The sequence below is a fragment of the Helianthus annuus genome, chromosome 5, assembly GCF_002127325.2.
Source record: "Helianthus annuus cultivar XRQ/B chromosome 5, HanXRQr2.0-SUNRISE, whole genome shotgun sequence".
Lineage (NCBI taxonomy): Eukaryota > Viridiplantae > Streptophyta > Magnoliopsida > Asterales > Asteraceae > Helianthus > Helianthus annuus.
Genome location: NC_035437.2, coordinates 136,714,049 through 136,726,964, shown reverse-complemented (window position 1 = coordinate 136,726,964; position 12,916 = coordinate 136,714,049). Strand labels below are relative to the sequence as shown.

The window sequence follows — 12,916 nt, the reverse complement described above, 5'->3', positions numbered from 1 at the left end:
AAATTAATGACTGAAATTAATACATATTCACAAGAGGACGGGGAATCCTTATATGAAACTTGGGAAAGGTTCAAGGAGCTATTACGCAAGTGTCCACATCATGGCCTTGCGATATGGCAACAAGTATCCACTTTCTATAATGGACTGTTGCCACACACAAGGCAGACACTTGATTCTAGCTCCGGGGGACTTTTAGGTAATCGCCGCCCGCATGAAATATATAACCAAATTGAGGAAATTGCTCAAACCAATTTTCAATGGCACACCCCCCGAGGCAATAAATCTATTGCCCCGGGCGCCCATAAGGTTGATGAAAGCACTTCTTTACAAGCACAAATCGAGGCCCTTTCTTCAAAAATAAAAAAAATAGAAATGAAAAAAATAGTCTCGGTTATGGCTTGTGAAGGGTGTGGTGGGCCACATGAAAATTGGAGTTGTATGAAAGAAACGGACGATCAACAAGAATCGGTAAGCTACATTGATAATAGACCTAGGTCGTCGGGTCCTCCAACGGGCACCTACAACCAAGGATGGCGAAACCACCCAAACCTTGGTTGGAGAGAACCCGGCAATAGTAGTAACCAACAAACCCAACGAACAAACTTTCAACAACCAAGAAATGAGTCACAAAATTTCACTCAACAACAAAGTGGATGAGAAAGGCTTGAAGATACTGTATCTCGCCTCTTCTCCGACACTGAAAAGAAAAACTCGGAAAGATTTCTACAATTAGAATCAAATTTTAGAAATCAACAAGCTAGTATTCAAAACATAGAAAAACAATTAAATCAAATAGCTCAAAATTTTGCCGAGAGACCACAAGGTGCATTACCTAGCAATACCGAAACAAACCCAAAAGCGCAAGTTCATATCATCACGTTACGAAACCGTACCGTGGGGCCTGCAGAAGCGCCACCGCCGACAGAAGAAACGGTACCCCCGCCTCTACAGGAGAAGAACTCCCCTCCGTCACCAGAGCCTACCAAGGCTCCTTGAGTCCCGTACCCCGGTAGGTTAATTCGTCAAAAGACCAATGAGCAATTCGCAAAGTTTGAAAGTCTATTAAAACAATTGCATGTCAATATTCCTTTTATTGATGTCCTAACCCCAATGCCCAAATACTCTAAGTTTATGAGGGACTTCCTCACTCATAAAAAGAAAATTGAAACTTTGCAATTAGTTAACTTAGGCGAAGAATGCTCTGCCCTCGTACTCAATAAACTTCCCCAAAAGAAAATCGATCCCGGAAGCTTCATGATTCCCTGCTCAATCGGGGAGTCCCCCGTTCGTAATGCACTAGCCGACCTTGGGGCTAGCATTAACCTCATGCCCTCATCAATGTTTAAAAGACTCGGCCTAGGAACAACGAGTCCTCCAAAAATGAGCATACAACTTGCTGACCGATCCGTCAAATTCCCGCAAGGTGTCATCGAAAATGTCTTGGTAAAGGTAAGCAAATTCGTCTATCCAGCCGACTTTGTCATACTCGATATGGAGGAAGACACCGAGGTCCCCCTCATACTAGGGAGACCATTTCTTGCCACCGCACAAGCAGTGGTAGATATGAATGACGGAACACTCACCTTGAGGTACGGGGATGATGAAGTAAAATTCGAAGTTGGGAAGAGAATAGAAGACGACGACCCGGTCAACTACATGAAGGTTATTGATTCAAGTTTGGATGCTGCTCTCCGACGGTGTAACATGGGATGCCAAGCATCCCACTCAGAAAATATATAACCTCACATTGGGTCTAGCCAAGGACCCTTATAAACGTGGCGCACCACGGAGGCATTCTGCGGAACTATCCTTAGTTTAGTTTAATCTTTTAGTTTTAATTTGCAGGAATAAAACACACTCAAGGTGATAAAGGATGACAAAGGGAACGAGAAAAATGGCCCCATGCACAAGAACGAGGCAACCCGTCACAAATTTCTCCATTACAGAAGGCTCAACACGGGCCGTGCTCAACCAACACGGCCCCGTGCTGAACCCCCTGCAGAAAAATGCCCAGTGCAGGTAACTGGACATGGGCCGTGTTCACCAGACACGCCCCCGTGTCCAGGCTTCTGTCTCATTTCTTTAATTTCTGTTACTGGCACCTGAACACGGGGCCGTGTCCGGTCCCCACGGGGCCGTGTCCAGACTGCCAGTAACATAAATCTTTGCTTTTTAACACCACATTACACATCCAATCAACCTAAAAATTTATTTTTGGGACACATTGAGGACAATGTGTAATTTAAGTGTGTGTGTGGGGGGGGGAAGCTAAAACCTTGAAATTTTGCAAGTCCTAACAACAAGCCTTACACAAAACTCTATTGGAACCGCTAAACACCCCAAATTTTTTTCAAAATTTTTCATTTTTTTACTTGTCTAAAGTTTAAGTTAGGAATCCTAAGATTAATAAGGTTATATTTTTACAATTTTACAACCGAGAGCGTCGTGATAAACAAGAACCAACATAAGGAAATTATGAAAAGGCATGACAAGTCTAATTAAAATTTGATTATATATACTTGATCACATTAAAAACCCATTCCCACAAAAGTGAGTTTTGAGCCTTTATTGAGCATACAAATTTACATCCTTAAACTAAATGCTCATTTTTCGTTTCTTGTGTGAATAGCCGCTTGGTTCTTACAACTCTAGAACTTGCCACGACGATTCATTCCCGGTCCTTACCAACTTAAACCCAAGTAAGTAAATGATGGAGGCATTAGGACTAATCATTTTTCTTTCCACACCATTATTTTTCATTTTTTTTACCACCTACCCAAAATCCCCCTAGTTAACCCCTTTGAGCCTAAACCTTTCATTTCTTTACCCTAAATTCCTAAAACCCTTTTTACCCACAAAAACCCTTTTTATTTTCACCCTTTATTTAAGTAACAAGCTCGGTTTTTCGTAAGCTCGTTTTTTTTCGTGTGACCAAAAAAAAATGATGATGAAGTTAAAAAATAAACAAACAAAGCTATGAAAACAAAAGCTTGTTTGGAGAAATACTTCAAAATAAAAAGTCACTAAAAACACGTGTTTTACGAAAACCGACGCTTTTTACGCTTTTCGCCCTTTTACTAACCACTAACCCAACCACCCACCTTTAGCCCAAGCGTAACCCTTCACCCAAAAAGTCCTCTTGATGTTTACAAAGGTATATAGTTAAAAAGGAGGAGGATTGTTTGCTTGGCAAGCTTATGGTAGGAATAAGTTCCATGCCACTCTCGAGTGATTCACTAAAAGAATACACCTTCGGCCGAGTGTTGAGTGATTTCTCCCGTGAGGTATGTGAACTTGTATATAAATGAAATTTTAAAAAGGCATGCTAAGCCTAAATAAGTAATTTCTCTTATGAAACGTTCTAAATAAATCATAACGAATAGGATTGTAAATAAATAAAAATAAAACACAAAAAGATCTTGGATTCCCGACACTCTATGACAAGCCAAAAACCTTCTCTTCTACCCATTCCATTTAGGAGTGTAAGCCACATATTTAAAGAGTTTTGCTTGAGGACAAGCAAAAGTTCAAGTGTGGGGGTATTTGATGTGTGTAAAATGCAACATATAAATTACATCAAATGAGGCATAAAACTAACCCTTTTTAAGTACTAATGTTGGAAAAAGAGTGTTTTTGTCTTCCTTTTGTATTTTCAGGATGAAATGAGCTCAAATTCACAAAAGAAGCAAAAAGACAGCTAATTCTAACATAAATACAAGAAAAGGAACAAAAGTAGATTGCCCGACCCCTCAACGGCATCCTCCCAAGCAGAGAAGAGAAAACAGAAGACTGAACACGCCCCGTGCTCAGCCAGCACGGGGCCGTGCCCAAGAAGCAGCAGAAAAGACAAACCTATAGAAGCTTCTATTGCCCACCACGGGGCCGTGTCCAGTGAGCACGAGGGCGTGGCGAAAGTACAGCAGGCGCATTAATTGTAATTGCGAATTACAATTAATGAAGAGAGAGAGTGTCAGACGGGCACGGGGGCGTGTCCAGCGGACACGGGGCCGTGCCCAGCCTTCTGTTCAGCCTATAAATAGGAGTGCTTGGTTTCATTTCAACTCATCCCTTGGCACACCACCTCTCTCACACTTCATCCACCACCCACCACCACCATCATCCATTGTCCATCGTAGAGTGTGTGAGTTGTCTCGGGATCCAAGATTGATCGTAAGAGTTCTTGACAATCAAGGCCATGTTTGCCTAAGTCTCTTACATCACTTGGTGAAGAAAAGTGTTTAGTATAATACTTTTTATTTTTAATCTTTTGCACTTTTTATTTGGTTTTGTATTAATGACTTTAATAACTAGTTGCTTATGTTGAAGGTGATCTTTCCTTATCGTTTGTCCGTGGTGTCTTGGCATTATTTTACTGTCTATATAAAATAAAAGATTTTCACCATTCATATCTCCACGGTCTATATGGAGGTATGTTGGCTACCTGGTCGGGGGTTAAGGGAACGGTTTGGTAAGGGTCTTGCCCTTGTTCAGCGTTTAGAGGTCCTGCAAGGGACCTGGGTCAAATTTAGTAGGATCTCCTTCAATGCCCATAGGTATTGGATGGCGGGGATCCAAACTCTTTGACCCCCTCATAAGTTAACTACTATTAATACTATAACCCGGCTATTTAGGACTGTATCCCTGCTGACTCAGACTACTTAGCCGAGGGTAACGTCACCGCCAAAAGCGGGGCCTACCACAATTTGCATTAATAACTTAATTAATTATCTTCCAATAATCCAACCCTTTAGGATTGTATCCTTGCTGACTCAAACTACTGGGTTGAGGGTCACGTCGCCTTCAAAAGAGGGGCCTACTACAATAACTAAGATAATCTCTTAAACAAGTGCAAAAGTGCGAAAATAATCAAAGGTTATACTAATACACGAGTCGGATCCAAGTGATTCATCTTGTCTATCTGTTTTTTATTTTATTTTATTTTTCAGCATTTAGTTAGTTTTTATTTTTCTAGTTTAAAAACCTTTTCTAACTTTTTGATTTGATTAGACGTTGAGGATAAACCGGTACTAAAAGCTCTTGTGTCCTTGGACGACCTCGGTATCTTACCAACACTATACTACGTCCACGATGGGTGCACTTGCCCATATGTGTGTTTAGTGTTAGTAAATATCGTGTTTTATAAATTTAAAACTTGGCTAAAAGTGTAAAAAGGGCTTAAAATATACATCAAGAATATATAACACCTCGCACACATCATGCGCCTGCTGAACCTACACCTTTACGTGATCACGATCCTGTTTCTTTTGGTCTGCCAAACATTGCACCCCTTATATCGACCTGCATCGGGCAATCTCCTCATTTGTTGAGATGTTTGTTATTACACCCGCAACCGCTGACATTGTTCCTTTTCCCTATGAAGACCGACTTCCATTGCGCCAAGGTGCCTATAGCTTTCTTTCAGAATATAACCGCACCCCGGGAAGGTACTTCAGGTCAGCACCTGCATAACGATTCATCTGCTACAACAGCATTTTCCCAACGGCACAGGTCGCACCATTTGCTACATTCACCTCTACAATGCCGGGCGAGCCACTTTGATGGACCCTATAATACGCTGTACTGATTTTAGACCCATGCCATCCCTCTCATTATGGAGGCTGTACACAGGATGAGTGCTCCTGTAACATCAGCTGCAGTTTAAGGATACAAGTCGCAGAGTTTTGGAGCTTGAGCTGACACCACGTTCTCCACAATGTCTATAGTATGTATACTTTTATCCCCCGCATTCACCAAGATTCCTTTTTGACGCTCTCACCTGCTGCTATAACGCCTTTCCCAGGTTTTCTATTTATGCTCGTTCCTTTTGCCATCGAGCGGCAAATCAGTTGACTACTTCGAGGTATATACAAGCTCGCGGAGGAATTCAAGCATGTCGACAGTCTACTTTTCCTTCCTCCAACTCAGTCATCAGTATAGTTGGTATCTGGATTATGCGGATTGCATTACGCTTGGGTAAAGACACTAATGATAAGCTGGGATTGCGGAGACATCTAAGGACCACTTCTGACTACGTAATTTTGATGCACTAATATACTTGTTGGACAAGGGTAGGGTGACCCTGTGTCCCTTCTGATGTGATGCATTTTGTAAGACACAGTGATTGTGGCCGGAGGATAATGAAAGCCCGGTCATCTTTAAACAAGCGACAATACATATGACTAATGACTAACAAAAAACTCCGTCGCTATGTCCCCACTAAGCACGCTGTTGATCTACATAATTGTGCTATAACTATAATGCAACATGTTTACTTGCTACATTTACTAGCTGTGCAATACTTATGATGATATGTGATTCAATGTTATAACGACTGCGTATATGCATATATGTAATACACCACTGAGGTCTTATTTGTTGAATAGAGACTCGTGTGCTCGCGTCCTTCACAAGACCTGACCTAACCGACTTCCTTCTAGGAGGATGTCGACTCAAGGAAACACTGATATCAACCACCCTCTACCTACAACAGAGGCGGAAATACAAGAGCGCCTCTTACAGGCCATCGCACGGTATGAGGCCCGTCGCTTTGATTGCAGCGGAGGTACCTCCGGAAATAACCCCCCAAACGGCTGCACCTACAAGCAGTTCTTGGACCACAAACCTCGAGAGTTCGACGGCACTGGAGGTGCCTTAGCCTTCGTGCGCTGGGTTGAAAAGACGGATTCTGTTTTACGATTGAGCAAATGTGACCACGAACATCAAGTCACGTATATAGCTGGACTATTGGTGGATGAGGCTCTGTCATGGTGGAACCATCAAGTTCGGACAATGGGCGAGACCGCTGCGTATGCTATGACGTGGGACGAACTGAAAGATCTGATGCGTAAGAGATATTGCTCGAGGGCAGAAGTCCAGAAGTTGGAAACAGAACTGTGGAACTTGAAAATGGAATGACCAAAGATAGCGGAGTATGTGCAGAGATTTAACGAATTATCACAAGTTGCTTTACTCCTGGGGGGACCAGAGTTTAAGAGAATTGAACAGTTCATAAGGGGACTGGCACCCCAGATTCTAAGCCTGGTAACAACATCTAAACCTTCAACGATCACCGAGGCTATCGACATAAGTGTGGCACTCACGGAAGAAGCAGTTAAACGAGGAGAATTTTCCACTGCGGAGGAGAAAAAGGAGACTGCTATAGAGGCATCTAGGGATAACAAGAGGAAGCTCGCAAATTTCAAGATGGTTACTCGGGGGAGTAGCAAGAAGAAGGCCAAAAAGGTAAAAGACTACATGGGTATCCTACCTAAGTGCGAAAATTGTTTACGTTATCATGTTGGGCGATGTAGATATGGAAAATGTGCTAACTGTGGAAAGAGGGGGCATCCTAAAGAAACTTGTTGGCAAGATACTGAACGTGGTAATGGGGGCCAAGACGGTAGTGAGAATCACGAAGGGGACAACGACAATGACAATTATCAAGGCAGAATGAGTGATAAACAAAAACGTGCTCGAGGTTGTTTTAACTGTGGAAGCAAAAAGCATTTCAGAAAATATTGCCCTAAAAACAATCAGGGACAAGGATGAAAGCTCCCCATCAGAGCTAGGGAAACACGCTAGGGATTCAAGCATGGATATCGGTACGTCCCGAATTACTCAATGTTATGCATCTGTATTGCCAAATACTGTTGCAAATTTCACGATTCGCACCTCTAGAGTTCGAGAGTATAATTGGTTTAAGTGGCGAGTAAGTAGATATTCCAGTACCCATTAGAACTAGCTTAGGGGAAGCTAGTGGAAGCCAACGAAGTAAGTGGAACCGGCAAGATAGAACCTGGAGAGCGTAAGTTTACGCTATATCCATTGCCAGTTGAGTTGGGAAGCTTCAAAGTGGTAATTGGGATGGATTAGTGGCCAAGAGATCGAGCAAAGATTGATGTTCGCATCCCAATGACGAATGAAGGAACGATCTCGACTCACGAAGCAGGATACGCCTCCACAGATCACGAATTGCTTAAGGCACGAAAGTTGTTGCGGAAAGGATATGTTGTTTTCTGGCTCATGTCGGGGACAAGGGAGCCGAAGAACTGAAACTTAAAGATACCCCCCGTGATCGGAGAATATCCTGAAGTCTTCCTCGAAGACTAGCCAGAATTATCTCCTCAACGACAAGTCGAATTTTGCATCGATTTGATTCCAGGCGTCGCACCTTTAGTCAATGCACCCTGAGCGACTTACACCCTCGGAAATGCAAGGATTAACAGTGAAGTTTTAGCAGTGGATAGAGAAGGAAGATAACAGACCAAGATGTCCCTTTTGGGTAACCCCATTTCTGCTCGTCAAAAAGAAGGGTGATGATTTTCAAATAAACATCAACTACCACGAGCCGAACGAGCTAACGCACGAGAGTCGGTGACTCTTACTAAGGGTTAACGAACCTCTTACATAACTGACTATGAGGACCCAACTACTACTACACGACTGGTCGACGATCGAGCGTCGCTAGCGGTGAAATTCAGGAAGAAAGTATACCAGGGCGAAATTGTGGGACAATGACTTGTTCTAGACGTAGACAAAATGGTGCTTCCTACACATTGTACAAACCGGATCCACACGGGATACGAAATCTGGAGAATCTAGAAAACTTATATCTAGGACCTTTGGGAACCCAGGACCAAACTCGTGAGGGTTTTACTTAGGAACCATATCTGTCAACTCAATCAAACATCATTAATATGACAAACTTGTCATTGCAGTTAACAAAACCGAAAGTAGATATTTGCATTTCTACTCCCCTCAAAGTAGTTGCATCACGTTGATTTCCTTCCTGAGAGCGAACACACGTTTGCTTCGTATACTTGGTCACTTCTCCCTGTTGGTAGAAACACATTGCTTCATTTCTTGAAAACCCATATGTTATACATGCACCTTTTACTACGCATGCGGTTTCATTTCGAATAAACGCTTCACTAAAGTTCAAATGTTACGTTGCTAAATCTAATTACTGATTCGTGATTCGAATGGCCTATATTATTGTTATTGTTGACTCTTTTGTTATCAAGTCAACACGCTTTCTTGGAACCGCTTTCTTTCAAATTACTTGTTTGCTATCATGCCAAGATTCCCTTGTTGATATGTACATTTATTGTTGGGCTACACTGAGATTAAGTTCAACTGCTTGAACTTATCCACTTCGCATATTCAGTTTCAGACATCATATGATGTATTGAGAGCATCATATGAATATTTTCGCAAAGATCTTTTCATTTCGAGTCATAGTAGATTCGGCATCATATTCGAATATTTTCGCAAAGATCTTTTCATTTCGAGTCATAGTAGATTCGGTTGGTCTATGACTCCACTAAATCGTTCATTGATTTCGATACCTTGCAGTGATACTTTCACAGAACTGAAGCTTGCGCTAATTGGGTTACTCATTTCATACACGGATTTAATTGCCTATCTATTTATTAACCATCCATTTTGATATCCACGATCGAAGCAGTCTTAACACAATTGTGTGTTGAGGCAATGGTACATATATTCATTTCATAAGCACAAAGTACCTCCTAACGATTCTTTCGTTATCAATCAAATGCCTTACAGTACTTAATACTTTTTCATCTTCGATCAAAACAATGACTCCTTGATGATTCCGTATTCAACCGAAAACTTTATGACATTGTGTAAATCAAAAATTCCGGCTTGTTTCGGTACACTTTCATCTAATCTCAAACACGGTGAACTTGTTTAGTCACCCTATTATGGAATAATGTCATTGCGACACCTTGTGGTGTCATTACAAACTTGTAGCTTGTGCTAATCATGGTCAACCGTTTCACGCAAAAATACATAAACTTTTGTTGACTTGTCATTTAAACATTCCTGATGCAACTACAAATCAAAGCAAGGATACACCAGATTCGCTTGTGTTCACTCGGCGTATTCTCGCAATTCAAAATACTGAATCTTACCATTCGTCTACTCGGGAGTTGACAGATCATTTTACTACTTCATTTGGGTTGTTGATTTTTGAATTCATATAGCGGGTGCTATGTTTCGTGAAAACTCACTTGCATATTGCGATCGATCGTTTGAGAGTCTTATTAGTCAAGGCTCCTCTTTTGTGGAACCCCCCCTACTAGCTGGTTTGCACTAGATTATACGTCAAGTACGTCTTGTACCTTGACAACTAATGCTAAAAGCACACACCTTTTTAACCCTAGGATTCGGGTTGTTATATATTCTTGGAATCACCAAATGTGAGTAAGGTTTGATTCAGTTTGATGATTATCTACCTCGATATTATTTATATACATACACGTGTGACGAAACCATAAGGGGTTAAGGTAGTACAAATTTCGAGGACGAAATTTCTTTAACGGGGGAGAATGTGACAACCCTAAAAATTACAGGTATCCGTACAATTAATTTATATTTAATTTGTGCTTAATGACTGTGCTGATTATAACTGTTGATTTAACTGCTTACTGGTCTCTGTTACATACATACACATGCATCACCTTCATACTGTCACTCCATTTATTACACACAAAACAACAGTGACAAACTTGATGCACAAAAGCACAGTTAGCACGATGAGCGGATAACCAAGTAAACATGCTGACATTGCCAGCACTAGACAGACATTGTCTCTAAGGCCAGTATGAGCCGGGAATAGATTACTACACTAGTAGGGAGTGTAGGGAAGTGAGGATCATAAGACTGCGTCACTAGGTGATAGTTATAGTGCCGGGAAGTGCCTAAAATATACTTTAACTGCAAATTCTGCACTTTTAAATAAAATTCAGTATTTAAATATGCTAGTAATATGCAAAAGCTTGACAAAATGATCCTGTATACCTTCTAAAGTATTGGGAATTTAATGTGTTACTAAAAACACTATAAAAGACACTTTAAAGCTTTATGTAGCACTTTAACGGATCAATATCCAACCGAACAACCGGACTTTACCCGAAACACAAAAATATTGCCAAGCACATTGTTCTTACTTTTCTGAGCTAGTTAGGGTCCCCGAACACCCTAACACACTTTATAAATAACAATACACCCTAACACACTAACTTAACCTTTAAATTCTAACTAGAATGAAACTATATCTTTGAAATCCAACAAGACACCCCCCATGGGGACTTACACACAAGATTTATTGATTTTTTTATTGGATATTGATTGGTACTTAAGGAGCATAAGACACAAGGGGTAATGGGATGTTGGAGTTCACTTATATATACACACAAGTCCTTACACACCCACCTTCATCTTCACCAAACAACCAACTTCTTTCTCTCCTCTACACCACCACCTACGGCCGCCCTCTCTCCACCACCATCCACCCATCTTCAACCTTGATTCAATCATTCCTCTTACACACAAAGGTGCAAGGTGACATACAAACAAGCTTGGTGTGTTCGGAAGCTCAAGGACCTCTCTCGTTTTCTTTTAACCACCACATTTCTTCACTTGAACTCTCCTAGCCGTGTGCTAGTGGTAAGCACTTAGATCCTTGTATTTTACTTGTTATTTAAGTGGTTAATGATGTTTAAAGATCAAAAACATAAGAACTCTAAGAACTTAAACAAGACTTGAAACATAAAGGAGGAAGAATGGTTAAAGTAATGAAGTATTGTTAAGATAATGAAGTAATCATGTTAAATCTGAGTAATACAAACAATAATCTGCTGTAAATAACCCGTGTTATGAGATAAATCGTATTAGAAAGGATGACGATCGTATGTGTGCGTTTTAGTAACATTTAACCTTTAAACAGCATGCTGATTTGCACTTTCAGCCGACTTTAACTGGCTGTAAACAGGTCATAACTTAACGAAAAATGTATTTTATGAAGTCTGGATTTATGTATTATGAAATACGGTTCCAATGGCACTGGAATCATAATTTTTGGACTTCGTTTACTATTTTTAAGGCGTCATTTTGTAACAGCAGCTAGAGCTGCATTTTTGCTGCTGAAAATATGCGTCCTTTTTTCAGTCATAACTTGAATTCTGTGTAGGGTTAGATCATAAAATTTATACTGGAGATGGTCACGGTTGTCGCCGTGATCCTCCATCTGGAATTTCGTAAATCGGACTTTCGATGAATTTTAAACAAATTATTCCGTGGACTGCAGACAGAAAAAGATAAATCTGATTTCAGCCCGGAAAATGATTTTCTATAAAATATTGGTGATGATTTGGACCCCGATATTTTTACACAATAATATTTTGATCGTATAAGTCATTCTGTAAAAATTTGGGAATTTATGGAATAAGATAACTATTTTATTAAAATACCCGAAAACAGCCCAGTTTTGTATATTAAAACTGTAACGATATAAGTAGTATTTAACATGTCTAAATGTCGGGATGGTTATTTGAGAACGAGCTAATATGATTTTACAAAAGAAAATGATACGCTTGTAAGCGTGAACACCTCCAGTTACAGAGGAAACTCTGGCGAAATTTTTCTAGAAATATAACACTTAGAAATATTTTTGGTGACAAGTGTTTATAAATATATTTTTAACTTGTTTTCAAAATATAAATTTCGCCATGATTTTTATTACAAAGAAACCAAGTGTCGGAGGTGGATTTTCGTAAATGAAAACTTGTTAAATATATATTGAGAATATATATTTCATAATAAAACGCTTGTGTGCTTACGTGATTATTTTGTGAACTAGATATTACCCTAAAAATAACATAACTTGAAAATATCATGAAAGTATGATTCCAAAATAATACCAACGCTCTCACAAAAATGATTATTTAAGTTACACAAGTAATGTTATATTACGAACGTCGGAACGTAACTTACGAACTTTTTCAGAAAGTCCCTTTATACATATGTTTTTAGTGGAATATTATTTTGGAAATCAAGGAAGTAAAAGTATATTATTTTTGGGGAAAATACATATATTTTGGAAATAAGTTAT

At 40.1% G+C, this 12,916-nt stretch overlaps 1 non-coding gene across 1 annotated transcript; it reads right to left on the bottom strand.

Moving 5' to 3' along the window:
- LOC118492648 lies at positions 1 to 107 on the bottom strand. The gene has a single exon (XR_004894652.1). It is a non-coding gene; the product is annotated as a small nucleolar RNA R71 (small nucleolar RNA).
- Positions 108 to 12,916: the final 12,809 nt, after the last annotated feature.